The 17,351-nt window shown below is 38.6% G+C and overlaps 2 long non-coding RNA genes and 1 other non-coding gene across 5 annotated transcripts in view; all 3 read left to right on the top strand.

Moving 5' to 3' along the window:
- LOC135109829 (uncharacterized) overlaps positions 1-17,351 on the top strand; it is a 94,080-nt gene that overhangs the window by 53,403 nt on the left and 23,326 nt on the right. For all 3 annotated transcript variants that reach the window (XR_010272930.1, XR_010272928.1, XR_010272929.1), the window contains one exon: positions 14,127-14,183. This is a non-coding gene — a long non-coding RNA (uncharacterized LOC135109829). The remainder of the gene's footprint in view (positions 1-14,126; positions 14,184-17,351) is intronic.
- On the top strand, positions 7,920-8,033 carry LOC135115436 (U5 spliceosomal RNA). The gene has a single exon (XR_010275995.1). It is a non-coding gene; the product is annotated as a U5 spliceosomal RNA (small nuclear RNA).
- LOC135109824 (uncharacterized) lies at positions 14,191-16,923 on the top strand. The gene is made up of 2 exons (XR_010272921.1): positions 14,191-16,187; positions 16,375-16,923. It is a non-coding gene; the product is annotated as an uncharacterized LOC135109824 (long non-coding RNA).

The raw sequence follows: 17,351 nt of genomic DNA, 5'->3' as shown, positions 1-17,351 counted from the left end.
GGAGTACAAGCAACAACTGCAGCCGAGCCCGGCCAGGGTCAGCGTGGCCGGGACGGCGAGGAGTGGCCCTTCATTAACTCTCCCAGAGGGGCGGCGTGGCCTAGAGGCAGGAGTTTGTAGTTGTGAAGCGCAGGAAACAACCTACTTAAGAAACAATAAAGCAGAAAAGTCTATTAAAGTTTGTGACGCATTTGCAAAGAGATGCCACACAGATTTTCGGAGATTAGACGGCGGGGTCATGTCCCTCGCACTGGTGTCTCCCCGCCACTCTCAACTTGCCCAGAGCCGGTGTCAGGAGGCTGGCAGCGGGACGTGAACTTTCCAAGAGTTATTGCAAGTCTTCCTCGTTACAACTTAACCTGCACGCTGGAATCAACGCGGCAAAAGATCAAGTTGGACCTCGCAGGAAGAAGTTAAAACGAAGTCGCATGGATTAAAAAAAGAAAAAGAAAAAATGTTTATGTGTGTGTGTTGGTGGAGGTGGGAGGAGGTGAGGCGAGTATGTTCAGGGGCGTGAAGGCGTGGTGTGTTCGATACCTGTGCTGAGGTTTATTTAGGCGGTGTGGCGTGACTGGTCAACCAGCTCGGGGTGCCGTCACTGGCCAGTCAAGGACAAAGGTGCAGACATTTTTCGTGACCTGTTTCGTCTCATGTGCTGACACCATCCATCTCTCCGTCCTGTCGTCTGTCTGTCTCTCTATCTGTCCATCTGCCTGTCTGTGAATTAACCAGTCTTTTAATCACTTAATCGGTCAGGAAGTCCGTCTGTCCGTCTGTCCGTCTGTCCGTGTGTGTGTGTGTGTGTGTGTGTGCGTGCGCGCCTGTGTCTGTATGTAAATCCACCTGTTAGGGAATGAGTGAGTGAGTCAATCTCTTTATCCGTATGTGTCTGCCTACCTGTCTCTCTCTCTCTCTCTCTCTCTCTCTCTCTCTCTCTCTCTCTCTCTCTCTCTCTCTCTCTCTCTCTCTCTCTCTCTCTCTCTCTCTCTCTCTCTCTCTCTCTCTCTGCATGATGTACTGCCATCCATCATATTTAGACACATCCAATTTTACGTGACTTCTACGGTACTCCCGCTTTCGTAAACCAACAGAGAGAGAGAGAGAGAGAGAGAGAGAGAGAGAGAGAGAGAGAGAGAGAGAGAGAGAAAGAGAGAGAATATATATTGCACATCTCGGCTTGGTTCGTGAAGCTGTTGTGGAGGGAGCATGCAGGGAGCGTGATGGTGCCGCCGTGAGCGTGATGCAAGGAGCGGACGTAGTCTGTGTGATATTTCTTTGCAGTAAAATGGCATCTTCTTGCAATCCTGAGCCTGTATTTTTGAAACGCTTCCGTGTTTTGTGAGGTATACGTGTGGATTTCTGAAACGCCTTGCCTCCCATAATTAATGGTTTTGTATTCAGGAATAGTTAGGGATCTTGTATGGAATAGTTTTGTATTTTGAAACGCTTTGGACTCTAACGAACAGTAATTTTGTTTTCCAAAAAATTTTGGTTTATCATTTTTCAAAGGCCACGGAGATGATTAGTCTAGTTCTCCTGTATGTTTTCTTTTATTTTCTCTTAGTGGTGATGAATCTCTGTTAAACTGTTACTAGGATCACACACCGCACAGGCCACAGAGATGATTAATGTGGTTTCCGTGTATGCATTTTATTTCCCTGTTAATTGTGCTGAGTCTTTATCACTAAAATCACGAAGAATCTCTTGAAGACTTTAACAATTTCCTTTACAATGTTTAAAGTGGCTAGACAAAAGACATATCGACGTTTGAGAATGCTGTCCTTTGTAGCAACAGATCCATTTAGTTTATTAAGAGAACCACGTGTAAGCCTAGCAATCGTACACTCGTAGAAAAATAATCTAGAAATCGAACATTCGTGGCCAGAATTCGAGTAACCTTCTACTTCCACACTGTATTGCGTTCTCCCTCAACGTTAAGTCCTCTGATATGCTGACAGTTGGTACATTCTCAACAGGCCAGAGGACACAAGATATACCCTTATTTATTTCCACTGCTTAGCATTTTCAGTCTGTTACTCAAATATTGATCATTGAGCGTGATCGAAGAGAATGAAAGCAGGGAAGAAAGAAAAATTAGAGGGAACATGAAATATGAATCTTTTAACTCCAAAATTCAAGGAACTAATCAAGCATCTGCAATTATTGACAAAACTGTAGCATCTAAACACATATCTTTCTGCTTTTGTCTTATCTACTTTACTCTTGCCTTCTTTTTGTAATGATAGAGACCACAGTAAGTTTTTAGGAACCTACAGTTCTTTACCCTACACACACACAAAAAAAAAAAAAAAAAAAAAAGGGTCTACATACAACTGTTATTTTGTCTTCAGTTCATATACCCAAATAATTGCTTCCTTTTTTTATGATGAAGACCCTTGAGCAGTTTTTAGGAGCCTCAAATTCTTTGCTTCACACTTTGAATCACTAAAGGAAGACTGGATATAAATGAAGTCAGAAGTTATTATTACGCTCATCTTCAGCCTAATTACCCAAATATATCTTTTGACCTCTTTTTCTGATGACTCATAAGAATCTTTTATACACTTCTGATTCTTTCTCTTACAACACCAAAGACAGATAGGATACATATGAAAACAAAAGTTATCGTTACACTTATCTCCTGCCCTGGTAGCCAAATACATTCTTTACTCCCTCTCTTCTTCTTCTTCTTCCGTAAGCATCATACGTTGAGCCACCAGAAGGGACAGGATACATATGAAAGCAGGAAATATCGTTATTTAGTACATTTTTTTGCCCTCTCTCATAAAAACCTCTTCTACCTCGTACTCTGAACCACCAAAGGGAGACAGGATACATATGATAGCAAAAGTTATCGTCACACTTGTCTTCCGTGTGGCCCTTACCTGTATTGCCTCTGCCCTTGAGCGCGTGGTAAATAAAGAACTCCGCACCTCGGGACACACGGCAGACTCGGATATCTTCGTTAGCATAGTAAAACTCGCACAGGTGTCCCCAGGTGCACATTTCTTGACCGGCCAGCAAGGGGAATGAACATCAGACTGGCCAGCGTAACAGTTTGTCCGCCGCCTTGCTCTGGAAAGTGAGCATACAGAGTTGATATTATTTTAGTATGCTTGACTTTTTTTTATTGGAAAGCTGAAAAATATGGGTGAAAGATGAAGGAGAAGAAGGGAAAATAAGGAAAGTCACGGCTGGAAAAACAAGGGAAGTCATAGAGGATAAGGAAAGTTAAAGGTAATTCTTGTTATTTTTTTTGGAGAGCTCAGTATGTAGTTGAAAGATAAAGAAAAAAAAAAAAAAAGGAAAGTTACAGGTGTGAAGAGAAGACTGGCGGTATTTCCATAGTATATAATTCTTATTTTCATTTATTGGAGAGCTGAATATATGGTTGAAACTTGAAAGATAAGGAAAAGAAGGAAGAACAAGGAAAATTATAGGTGCGAATCGTATTCTTGTTTTTATTTATTTGAAACCTTAATATATGACTAAGATAGAGAAAAAAAAGGATAAGCAAGGAAACTCAGATGCTAATTGAAGACTAGTGATGTTTTCATAGCACAAATGTAACATATTCTTGCTTTATTTATTTGGAAAGTTGTATGATAAAGAGAAAAAGAGAAAGATAAAAAATGCCACGGCCTTTGCTACTATTCGCTGACCACTCCATCCATTGTCACCGAGGAAGATAGGGGGTCTCGCTTCCTTGACTGCCACATGCATCACTAGTATCAGGTTTCAAGACGCTTCAAAAGTACTACGAGGTTTCAAGACAAACAAGTACCACAAGGTTTCAAGACAATTAGAAAGAAGTACTTTAAGGTTTCAAGACAATTAAACAAGTACCACAAGGTTTCAAGACAATTAATAAAGAAGTACCATAAGATTTCAAGACAATTAAACAAGTACCTCAAGGTTTTAAGACAATTAGAAAAAAAAGTACTACAGGATTTCAAGACAATTAGAAAGAAGTACTACAAGGTTTCAGAACCCTTAACCATGTAATTTTGAACTTGATATCGAACAGTCTTCGTAAGGGATTGGCACCTCCATTAGGCTCTTTTTTCCAGTCCTGTTACTCGTGGGCAGAGCCGCTAATACATAAAGATAACTAAATAAATAGATAAAAATAGATTAATAAATAGGTAGATAAAATAAAAATCATTGCTTCAGCGAGCCGTATCGAAGTAAACACCATTTCTCGTCCGTTCGAAGCTTTGGGTCTATATTCGGTTTCCTCTCAGTAGACGCCCCCAGGCACTTCCAAGGTTATAAATCTGCACCCCCTCGCTTAGGACAAAACCTTGGACAAGCCAGTCTCGCCTCACAGCTGAAACAACCCATCCCCCCCACTCTCTCTCTCTCTCTCTCTCTCTCTCTCTCTCCTGGGGGACTTACACAGGCCTCGGATTCATCGCTGGTGTGAGTTTGTCGAGAAAACATTCGAGCATTTGTGTTTTTAGTATTAGGGTGGTTTTCTTTTACATGATCACGATTTTTTTCTCTGTTTTCTTTATTTTGTGAACGATGTATCTGTGTAGTGAGATCAGTAAACCATTTTATCTAGAGTTTTCGCTCGTCTTTTGTCGGCGGTAAAGTGACTCCCTGTACCTTGTGTAATTTCAAAGTTAATGTTAAAATTATTACGACTCTTCATTCATTCTCCCGCACCTTATGTAACGATCGACTAGTTCTTACCTTACCAGTAACAACCCTGGACGTTCAACTGCCTGGTTCACTGCTAAAGCCACAAATGAAGAGTGAGAAAACTTGCCATTATTTCACTGTACCGGTGAAGAATTCTGATTACCAGTATAATATTAACAAAACAGTATAAGAGAGGCCGATGAAGTATAACAGCAGTAACAATACAATTAATGTCTTGGTTCATTACAAAACCCAGAGGTGAAAAAGTGAAGACTGGTCATGATTTTATAGGTGAAAAAATTCATTGCCAGCATAACATAAATAGAAAACGGGACACCGAGAAAAGTGTAGCTCAGATGAATACCAGAAAACAGAACGAAAAATTAAATAAAGTAAGGAAAACAAAGTCACGACAAACGGAAAGTAGCGGCTGGGTACAAAGAACAAGAATGCAACAGACATTTACGCTACCTAATTTATTGGAGCGCTTATAATTTCATAGTACAAGTGAAGAATTTTAATTAATGGTATAACACAGAACAAAATGAGATGCCGAGAAACAAATGAATAACAAAAAAAAAATCGGAAAAGAATAATAGTAAAAAAAAAAAAAAAGCAGCGGCTGGGTACAAAGAATGGCTGGGTACAAAGAATAAGAGTGCATAAGACAGTAACGCCACCTCAGTTGTTGCAGCGTTTATAAATTCAAAGCTCAGATGAAAAATTCTGATGGCTTAGAACAGAAAAAGGAGACACCAAGAGAGAAATGGATAAGGAAACACGAAAATGAAAAAAAGAAAAAAAACGGACAAACAACAGCTAGATAAAAAAAAAAAAAAAGTACACAAGACAATAACGCTCTCAGTTGTTGGAGCGTTTCATCACTAACTTGGATGAGGCCGCAGTGACATTTGAAATATGGCTTGCCTGGTGAGTGATGAGGACACCGTGGATGGATCACGTGACAAATGAGGAGGTTTCGGGAAGAGGAGCCACCGAGCGAGGACTGATGAAGACCATTAGGAAAAGGCAGCCTGGGTCCGGGGCGCGAGTCATAAGGAAAGAAGACCCGTAGGAACTGGGGCTGAATGCACTTAATAGAGGAAGAGATGGGAAAGGGAAGAGATCGAATGAACTGTCTTACAAATTTAGGTTAGTCAGTCAGTTTTCACAAAGGGGGAAAAGTTAAAAGGAAAGAGAAGCTAATGAGAGGAAAACACAAAGATAGAGAAAGGGGAAGGATGGACAGATAGACAGACAGACAGACACAGACAGACAGACAGACAGACAGACAGACAGACAGACAGAAAGAGACACACAGACTTTATTTATACTATGATACGTCCCTCCATATACTCACTCAGATAGCCCTAATACTCCCGTCTCTCCTGCACTGTACATAACCATTTAAATTCGTCCATTACACAATACGGTAGTAGCAAATCTAAATATTTTTTTTTATCAGATACATTTCCCGGGAGGCTCCGTGCGATTCATCTCTTAAAGCTAAACGGCCGAACGTCCCTTTTTCCACCACAGTATCCTGTCCCGCCGTACTTGTGGCTATATATATTTCAACAGCTTTCCTCAGCCTCGTCAGACATTCAGCTGCACATCTTAAGACATCCCTCCTCCCGGTCCTCCCTGCTCACCAACGTTAACTTTCCATCTATATGCAGAGCAGACCCGCCGAACATCTTATGGATGCTGATGGAAAAAAAGAAGAGAATCCATGTATATCTTTCCTCAGTGTATTGTGGCTTGGTAGACGCGTCGGGACGGGAAGAGAAGCCACGAGGCGCAGGAATAATGTTCAACAGTTTCCGGACCACTGGGAATAAACAGTGATAAGAATTGTAGAACTGGTACTAGTGGGAGCCTGTAATTTCCGTTTATTCACTCACGCATGGGCTTGTGTGGCGGGGCAGGGCAGCAGGGCGTGGGAAGTAATTTTCTCAGCAGAGTTTCATGTTGGTGATGTGATGTGGGAGCGGAACGAAAATTAACCTGCTCGCTGGTTCGTATATCAAGGTCTTAGCGCCGCGGTGACAGACGGGTAATTGCCTGAGAGGATTATAGTTTTTGATATTTTCTTGAAGAGAGAAGGATGGGAGGAGGAGGAGGAGGAGGAGGAGGAGGAGGAGGGCGTGGCGACAGATGTGTGTAGGATGCCGCCAGTAGCAGAGAGGTGAAGGTGTCTTGGTGGTGATGGTGATAATGGTGGTGATGATGGTGGTCGCATTACACACCTTGATCATTCTGTCTCCCCTTTTCGTTGATGAAAATTTCAAGCCAACTTTCCTCCGTCATCTGCCCCTCCTGAGTGATGCAGCTGCACGTGGTTGTGGCCGCCATAATAATGCAGAAACAATGACCTTTTCTAAATGACTGACAGCACGAGGTGAACTCTCTCTCTCTCTCTCTCTCTCTCTTTCAACTCAAATTTCCTGCCTCCTATCTTATTCTGACGCAAGGAAATCGAGAGAGAGAACAATATCAAGCAAGCTCTTCCTCTCCCTTCGACACAAGTCACATTACTCCACATTTCTTTGTTGTTCGCGAATCCCTTTTTCAGTATTGCCCTACGTTGAGTTTATTGCTAGAGTTCAGAGACTCAGAGCTGCATTACCTAGAGTTAGAAAATATATGATAGAAGAAGAATAAATGCCTGGCAGATAATGTGTGCATCGTGTGTGTATGTGTGTGTGTGTGTGTGTGTGTGTGTGTGTAACGAGGAAGAAGACGTGGCTAGTAGGAATGTAGAAATGAATTAAACGAAACTACTCCAAAGCTTTATAAAAGTTTAGAGTGTTATAGTGTAGGTTAACTATATTATTTTTTTTGAATAAGTGCAAGAGAAAAATAAGTAAAAAAAAAAAAAAAAAAAAAAAAAAAAAAAAAAAAATATATATATATATATATATATATATATATATATATATATATATATATATATATATATATATATATATATATATATATATATATATATATATATATATATATATATATATATATATATATATATATATATATATATATATATATATATATATATATATATATATATATATATATATATATATATATATATATATATATATATATATATATATATAAGAATGAGGGTTTGCATCTTTCTTTTGCTATAAAAATAACCCAGTGAACGCCAGCACCCACTGTAATTTATTGCCATCAGTTAGTATTAATTAAAGATAAAGGTTGGGGTATACGCTATAGCTGCGCGTTGCCTCAACCCTCATCTCCGTCTTCGCCCCTGGCTTCCCTTCAAGACGCCTAAATCTTTCGGATTTTACTGAAGGTATCTGTGGAGGGGAGCAAGCCTGTGAGTCTTACGATTATTAGTTATTGATGTTATCTTGAGACAACAGCCAAAAACACATAAGTGACTGAACTGTTTTTTTTTTCTCACACAGTATTAGTTTTCCAGCAAAATTGTGACTGGAATGAGTAATCCTTCTCTCTCTCTCTCTCTCTCTCTCTCTCTCTCTCTCTCTCTCTTTCCGTGGGTGTGAGCAAATATTTTCCTAATTCACTCCGCTTCCTTGTCGTAACTAACTTTCCCACGACGGATGGTTTACTCCCGTGAGGACGGAAGATTCAGTGTGGGCAGCAGAAGAATGGCAAGCGAGGCCGGCGCCGCGGGGGCTGGCTGGGGCGCTGTCCGGGAGTCGCGGGGGTCGAGTGTCGGCTGTGATAAACGTCAAGGAGAGAGCAACGGTGATGTTCCCGCCCTCTGCCCTCCCTTCGTTGCCATCCTCCCGTCCAGTCTCCTCCCGCTTCCTTCCTCCCCTCCCCCTCCCGCCACTGAGCCGCTCATTAATGGAAACCTGGAACGCTCTCTCTCTCTCTCTCTCTCTCTCTCTCTCTCTCTCTCTCTCTGCTTGCTTTTTATTGTTATTGTATTACTGGTTTTCTCTCTCCTTTCCTTTCCTTTTTTTTCTTTTTTTGGTAGCATTTTATATTTTTCGGTAGCATCTCCCTCGATTTTTTTAATGTTTTATGCTGATTGTTTGTCTGTTTGTTTGTGTATCTATCTGTCTGTCTGTCTATTTGTGCTAATGTTGGTATGCCGGAGCCTCCTCATTAGACAAAATGAATCAGTTCATGACAGAACTGACCACGCCATCTCTAAAAGAGAGAGGGAGAAAGGCATGGAAAATTGAAATACATCACTGGTGCCTTCAGCACGCCATATCCACCCACTGCAAACATGGTTACATTTTGTGATCTAAATCCTTCCCTTTGAATATTTGTCTGACATTCGCCAAACTCTGCTTACGCCAACCAGGCACATAAATCATCTATTTCTTTTCCTTAATGCTGTGCACATACATTGTTAGATTAAAATATTTCGGGTTTTATTGAAACACCCCTAGCCTACTAATTTTAAGACGGTGATTATTTCTTAACAAAAATATGATGCTTTTTTTCTTTTTTTTTTTAATAATTGTCTAATCTACACTTTGAAAGGATTAGCAACTAGATTAATGAACCAAATTAATCTAAACCTAGCCAGACGGAAGCAAGCCTAGCCCTCTGATGAAAATGGTAAGATTATTTCAATATTATCTAATATTTCTCTTAGGCGACAAATTCCATACATCCTATGCTTATGTGAGGATTTTTTCAGCATTTAACCAAGGAGGCGTAGCAGATGAGATTAGATAAGGGTGACAGGTAGTGACGTTTTCATCAGCTGAAGAGAGTTCACGCCGCCATCCAAATTCTTATTAAATTTGATCATAACAAAACGAATACCTCTGCTTCTGTAATGTTGGCATGCCGGAGACCCCTTATTATATATATATATATATATATATATATATATATATATATATATATATATATATATATATATATATATATATATATATATATATATATATATATATATATATATAGCGTCTTAAAATTAGTAGGCTAAGGCTATTTCCCCAAAATCTGATTCAAAATTTACGAAATGATTCAATTTATGACAAAAAAAAAAAAAAAAGCCAGCAGAGAGAGAGAGAGAGAGAGAGAGAGAGAGAGAGAGAGAGAGAGAGAGAGAGAGAGAGAGAGAGAGAGAGAGGTATGGAAATACATCACTGGTGCCTTCAACACGCCTTATCTATCTACTGCAAACATGGTTACATTTTGACTTGAATTCTTTCCTTTGAATATCTGTCTAACATTCGCCAAACTCTGCGTATGTCAATCAGGCACATAGTAAATAATCTATTTCTGTCTTTTTAAATGCTGTACACATACAATGTTAGATTGAAATATTTCAGATTTTGGGGAAATAGCCTTAGCCTACTAATTTTAAGACGTTATCTATCTATCTATCTATCTATCTATCTATCTATCTATCTATCTATCTATCTATCTGTCTATCTATCTATCTATCTATCTATATATATATATATATATATATATATATATATATATATATATATATATATATATATATATATATATATATATATATATATATATATATATTATTTAATCATGATCTACCCACTGAAGATTAGCAATTAGATAAATGAACTAAATTAATCTAAACATAGCCTAACGGAATCAAGCCTAGCCCACTGATGGAAATGGTAATGTTATTTCAGTGTTATCTAATATTTCTCTTAGGTGGCATATTTCGTATATCCTATGCGTATGTGAAAATTATTACAGTTTTTAACCAAGGAGGCGTAGCAGATGAGATGAAATAAGGGTGACAGGTTGTGGCGTTTTCATCAGATGAAGTGAATTCACGCCGCCATCCAAATTCTTAAATTTTATCATGTTTATATTATAGCTTACAATATGATGTATTGTTAAACAATTTTAATATACAATTTAGGAAATAAGACGAGTACAACAGGATAAGAACCTGTGATATTTGCAAGAAATAAATGCATTGGTAAGCTCCATTGGGGAGGCTCAGCAGCTCTCAAGGCAGCGTTACTAAAGGTTCCAGTTTCTGGTAAGGATCAAAACAAGCTGCCGCTAAAAACGTCTCTGAAAACGGATTTGTTGTTGAGTGGTTGTTTGGTAATGATCACAACAACAGGAAGCGACTGTGAAATCGGCCATAAGACTCCACCTTCAAGAAACATCATGCCTTAACCTCACAAGAGAGGACAGCGTGGAAGGTTCAACACCATTTCTGGACATATTCATCAAACAAGAAGACACTTTCAACACAAACGTCTACATAAAGCCCACAAAGCAAGAACGCTGCCTCAAAGGAAAAAGCGAATGCCCACAACGCTACAAAGACTCCACCATCGGCGCATACATTAGAAGAGCCTTAAGACACTGCAGCACATGGAAGCAAGTTTGTAACGAAATAGAGCGCTCAGCGCACGTACTTATCAACAATGGTTTCAGCGAAGAAAACATCCAACAACAAATAAAGAAAATTCTTGACAATTGGTTTAACATACACAATAGTAATGAAAACAACAAAGAATCAACTCGTACTACAAAGCTACGTTTTCCACAACATACAAAGAAGAGAGAATAATGAAGAACATTGAGAAAAAAACATCATCTACCAACCCAAACAAGACGCTTATCTTCGTAATATACTACAAGACAAAGAAAACTAGCCATCTCCTAATCAAGAACAGTCCCAGCAAAGACGAAGAGGCACTACGTTTACGTTTATGGGGGATAGATAGTAGGGGAAGGAAATAAGAAGAAAATAGGGGGAAGATAATAGGATGGGTTAAGTGACGAAGGAAAGCAGAAGGATAAAAGATGACGGGCAGACCGTCATGCTCTATTTTAATGTAATTATTTAATGTATCTATGATTTATTGTTTTTCTTTAATACTGTGTCAGTAATACATTCTCCTCGCGGCCCCCTGTCTGTACCGCATGGTGTTGCCTTGCAAGGCTGACACGCATTTAGTTCCCCTCGTGGGTTGTGGGAGGGACCTGGATCCAGGTAACACCACGACCCAGGGCGCAGCAGTAGACGCTCAAACCTGTCTACCGCTGTTGGTAGTCTGCAGACGTCCCGGGATGACTGAACCCTTCGCCTGAGGAGGGCAACGGCTGTGCTAACACAGAAAGATGCCAGGTGTCGATCCGCTGCCAGCTAACATGTAGACTTCCTCCCCTGTCGACTCAGAGGTCAGGGGTTCGGGGAGAGAGACAGAGGTTGAACACGTACACTTGTGATGCTGTGTGTTGTCAACCTTGCATGTGATGACGAGTGTATGTGATAGTGTAATGTCTTTATTTGGGGTATACTGGATTAGGTGTAGCTAATTTTGCAAATCTGTTTATAGTGTTCAGTACTATTGTGGCTTTCTGGGATGTGTCTTTTATGTTTTTTTTGTAACCGTACCTACCAAGTTTTAGATCTAGTATGTTGACTTTTTTTCAGTGTAGGGAATCTGTTCTCCTGCAAAGGTGATTGGAGTAGTTTTTCTTAAATCTATGGGAAGGATAATAAAATTGGTTGTATTAGTTTTAATTTTCCATTTGTTTTCGTAATGAATGATTTGTGTTGTTTATTTCTTTCTCTATTTATTTATTTATTTATTTATTTATTTTTATTTTTTTGGCTAGCATGTTTCTAGATTTTTCAGGTTGTATAATCACTTGAGTAATGTCATCAGCGTATAAAATGTTGATTTCATCTGCAACTGAGTGGCGGTTGGGGGTGGTGGGAATGTCGTGAGTGTATATGGTGTAAAGTGTAGGAGAGATGCAGGTTCCTTGTGGGACTCCGCTACATAAATTGAAAGGGGACCTTCGAAATTCTGTAGTGAGATGGAAGCAGTTCTGTTGTCTAAGAAACAGCAAAGTAACTTTGATAAGATGGGAGGTAATTGAATTTATTGTAATTAGTATTTTAATACATTTATCCAGACTTTGTCAAAAGCTTTAGAGACCGCGTAGAACCAAAAAACATTGTTTCTTCTCTGCAGCTGCCTTTGAGATTACTTCTGTCATCGTTGCTAAGGCGGTATCCGTAGAGCGATGTTGACGAAACCCGTGCCCCTGTAGTACTATGTTATTTGTTTCTAGGTAGGTTTTGGTTCTAATGTTGATTATTTTTTCGAATATTTTACCCGGTACTTCTAGTAATGATATAGGTCTAAAGTTTAAGGGGTCTGTAGTTATTTTATTGGGTTTAGGTATTAGTTTAATTTTTGCGTGCTTAAAGGCGTTGGGGAAGTAGCCCATGGACAGAAAAACATTTAAAAGCTTGGTGTATGTTTCCAGCGTATCCTCAGATAGGTTTCGAAATATGGTTTTATTAATTTTGGTGTGACCTGGAGTGTTGTTTTTAATATTTTTTTAACTATATCTTATGTTTTGGGTAGTGATTTTTGAAGTGAAGTAGTTGTTGTCATTTAGGTTGTTTGGGTTAACATGAGGATGGGGAAGGATTTGTGTTTTATTATTGTTTATGTAGTTATTTACTAATTGGTCAGTTGCTGCATCAGTGTTGTCATTGGGACTTATTCAAAAGCCATCACTCCAGATATGTCTGAAAATTCCTTCTTTATTTCACTTGACATATATTTCCTGGTTATTTTGGATTAGATATGGTTTTAAAATTAAAGGGTTTCCTTTTAGTTTGTTTATGTTCTGCCAGAATTTCTTGGGATCATTGTATAGAGAGTTAATTTCTTTAATTTTGTTCTCCCAGTTCCTCTGGTTCTGATCTATGCATTCTTTTATTATGGCTTGTTTTATTGTTTTATGTATGATGTATTTAGCATAATGCCACCCATAACTTAAACTATTTTGAATTAACAGTTTATTCCACCATTGCAGTTCCTTTATTCTTTGATTATAAATAGCTTTTTGTATAGTTTTATGGTTTCTTATAGGAATTTGATTTCTCATCGTGGAAGTTAAGCTGTAGTCCATATTCCTTTAGAGATTCGTCTAGTGTTTCCTGTGACATGTGACATGTGTGTTGATGTTGCTGGTTTTAAGTTTTACTTCCCTTTTAAATTCATCCCAATTAGTTTTCTTTAGATCGTGTATAGGTGGGGAAGAGATTTTAATGAGTTGTGATGTAATCTTTATGAGAATATGTATGTAAGTGGTCCGATGGGGTGGTGGGTCCAGGCTGTATGAGTATGTTATAAGTTTTGTTGGAAAGTACGATGTCAGGGATAGATAAAGCATTACGTGATAAATAAGTGGAAAAGTCAGGTCCTAGGTGTTTTAATTTATTGTTGTTGATTAACATGACAAGACCTTTGCCGACACAGTATTGCTTTTCCGTTTGTCTATGGAAGGGTGGTGGAAGGGTGGTGTGCGTTCAAGTCTCCTATAATGTATGCTGAAGTGGCCTGTGAAGCTACTGAGTTGAAGTCTGTGAATGGTAAATGTGATTTGAGTGGGGAAAGGTAGGTAGTGGCAATGCTGTTAGGGCCAGTTTTCGTCTCAATGGTAACTTGTATAATATCTGTGTCGTAATTGTCTTTTATCTTGTATTTCAGATTTTGTCTCACAAGAATGGCTGATCCATCGTGCATCTCCTCGCTGGAATTAATAAGGTAAGTATTGTAATAGTAAATTTTAATATTTTCTTCGGGTTTTAGTCCATGGCTATCTATTAAAATGATGTCTGGGTTAAGTTCTTTGTATATATTTGTCAGAGTTATTTATTTTTTTCTCCAGATGAGTACATTATGTTGAACTATGTAATTTCGTCCGTATTGTCCATATCTAAAAAAGAAGTTAGTGAGTGATGTTGCATTTGCTAAATTACTGTAACTGGAGAGAGGTATTTGTGTTTATTACTTTCTCATTTGGCTTGAGCCTGATTTTCCACCTTTATTTGGAGGTGGAAAATTTCACTTTGGAAGCCATTCCTTATTTTCCTGAAAGCTGCGTCTTCTACGGTCATCCAGACATCTGTTAGATCAATATCATTATTTATTAAGTAGTCATATGTTTCTTCTAAGTAGGAGTTATTAGTGAATATCAGCTTATATGTTCCAGATTCAATCCCTTCCCTTAAGTGTCTCAAGTATAGTGTTCCCTTAGGCCACCCAGTACTCACTCACTCAGGACCACCATTCCAGCTACACAGCGGGGTACCACAAGGCAGTAGTATTTCACCCACACTCTACACCATCTATACCCACGACATTCCAGCACCAATCACAGACAGCACAAATATAGAATACGCAGATGACATCACACAAATAATCACATAGGCAGGAAAAAAAAAAAAGCGGAGAAAAAAAAAAACACCAACAATTAAGAAGGAAAAAAAAAAAAAAATGGAAAATCAAAACAAACACAAAAATTTACACTATTGCCCATAACAATGAGAAAAATGGAACCAGTAACCATAGAGGGGAAGAACATACATTACGCAAAAGACGTTAAAATTTTTGGGCTTAAACTGTAGTAAATGGATACAGAAAACATATAAGAGACATCACGAATAAAGCACAAATAGCCTTAAACACCATCAGGAGATTCGAATTCTTTGATACCAACATCAAACTACATCTTGCTAAAGCGTGTGTGTACTAGCAATACTGACATACCCGGCCTACGCTCTGAACACTCTATCAGATTCTCAGATACTAAAACTACAAAGAAAACAAAACGAAGCACTTCGCTTTGCCTATAATGAAAAATATCCATTCACCAAGAATACAGAACTACATACACTTGCTAATATAGAACCAATTAACAAAACACTACACACAGGGGGAAATAACATTAAACACAAAATCATAAACACTCTCAAAGACACAACCTACACAACAACAATACACGAACACGAACAAGGAGTAGAACACACCTGTTTCAAGAAACCAATAAACAAAATATCAAAGCAACCTCCGGGACCGCTATTCAAAGGATAAAACACCACTTCTCATACTTCAACTAACTTCTAAGTCCCCTATATAAAAATAAAGATGAACAAATAAGAAATAAACAAATAACTCACTCAACAGGACGGCTATTCCGTTTTCTTTCACTCTACCACTTCCTTCATAACTTCACCCAATCCTCATTTTCTATTCTTCACACTCTTCTTTCAGCCCACTGTCTATCCTCCCCCCCTTCATACTTCTCTTACTTTTACACCTCTCTGTCCAACCTCCTCCAAACTTTTATCTTTCTTAAATAAAAAAAAAAAAAAAAAAAAAAAAAAAATTCCACGTCTAGCAGCATCTTGGCGCGGGGGCACCTAAGAATCACCTAAAGCAAATACACAACACTATTCTCACAAGAAAGATTTTGGAAGAAAATACAACTATCTGCAGCGACGCCAGACACCTCACAATAATGGAAACATTATACATGAAAGAAATATTCCTCAAACTTAAATCCAAGCAGAGGAGCTCCATGCCGTCCCCAGCATGCGATGCGAGGCAGTGAACAGCCAATCAGAAGCTAGAACGTCTCGGCCAATCAGATAGTCAGGCACGCACCGCACAGAAAACTGGATATAATGCGGCTCCCTCACTACCTAAACCATTCGCTCTTCAGCTATCAAAGAAGCAGGTCGTACTGCTCCGCTGAAGAATGATCAGGTGAGCCGAAATTTGGATATGGAAAACCTAGCGAAACTGCCCAAGTCATAAACACACTTATAAAAGAATTAAGGACATTAATAAGGAGTAAAAACACGTGCAAGAAGATAATAACTATCTGCAGCGACGCCAGACACCTCACAATAATGGAAGCATTATACATAAAAGAAATATCCCTCAAATCCAGGTAGAGGATCTCCAAATCCTCTCCAGCTTGCGTCGCGAGGCAGTGAACAGCCAATCAGAAGCTAGGACGTCTCGGCCAATCAGACAATCAGGCACGCACAGCACGGAAAACGGGATATAATACGGCTCCCTCATTACTTAAGCCATTCGCTCTTCAGCTACCAAAGAAGCGGGTTGTCCTGCTCCGCTGTAGAAGGATCAGGTGAGCCGAAATTTAGATATGGGAAACCTAGCGAAACTGCCGAAGTCATAAACACACAAAAGAATTAAGGAATAAAAACATGTGCAAGAAGATATTAAATGCTGGGTCATCAGTCACATTTAATGAAACACCACTACATCCTGTTGGCTCAGTAAGGTTTGGCTGAATGCATGAAACGCACATCATCAGAAGGTAGTGTTGCGAGGATTAGATAAACATATTCTTAACTTCACTTTTTTTTTTCAGCACTGTGGTTGCCGGTTTCTATCTTAGCAAGTAGCTGATTGCCTGGCGACTCGTGCCCAACTCCACCCTGTCTCTTGTTCTTAATATTAAGGGGTACATACCTTATGACAGGAGAGTTGAGAAAGCAAGGTTAGCAAAATGCCGAAGACAAGCCTCTCCTGCTTTGTGAGCGCTCCGCCACCCAAGGCGGTGACGTGTCTGTGTGAGGCGATTAGAGAGAAAAAAAAAAAAAAGATAAAATAAAATAAATAAATAGAAAAAAAAATAATAAATAAATAAAACAAAAAAAAATGAAAATAAATAACTAAAAAATAATAAAAAAAAGATTAGGAGAATGATAAAATTGGATAAAGAAATACAAAACGAATAAAATAATGCAAATATTAAAAATAATAAGATTAAATAAAGGAAAAAAAATCTTATAAAATAATTAAAATAAAAAAAAATAAATAAAAAAATAAAAAAACGAATAAAATAATGAAAATAATAAAAAAAGTAAACACGAATAAAATAATTAAAATAGTAAAAAT

Source organism: Scylla paramamosain, chromosome 2 (assembly GCF_035594125.1).
Source record: "Scylla paramamosain isolate STU-SP2022 chromosome 2, ASM3559412v1, whole genome shotgun sequence".
NCBI classification, from domain to species: Eukaryota; Metazoa; Arthropoda; class Malacostraca; order Decapoda; family Portunidae; genus Scylla; species Scylla paramamosain.
This window is presented reverse-complemented; position numbering and strand designations above follow the sequence as displayed.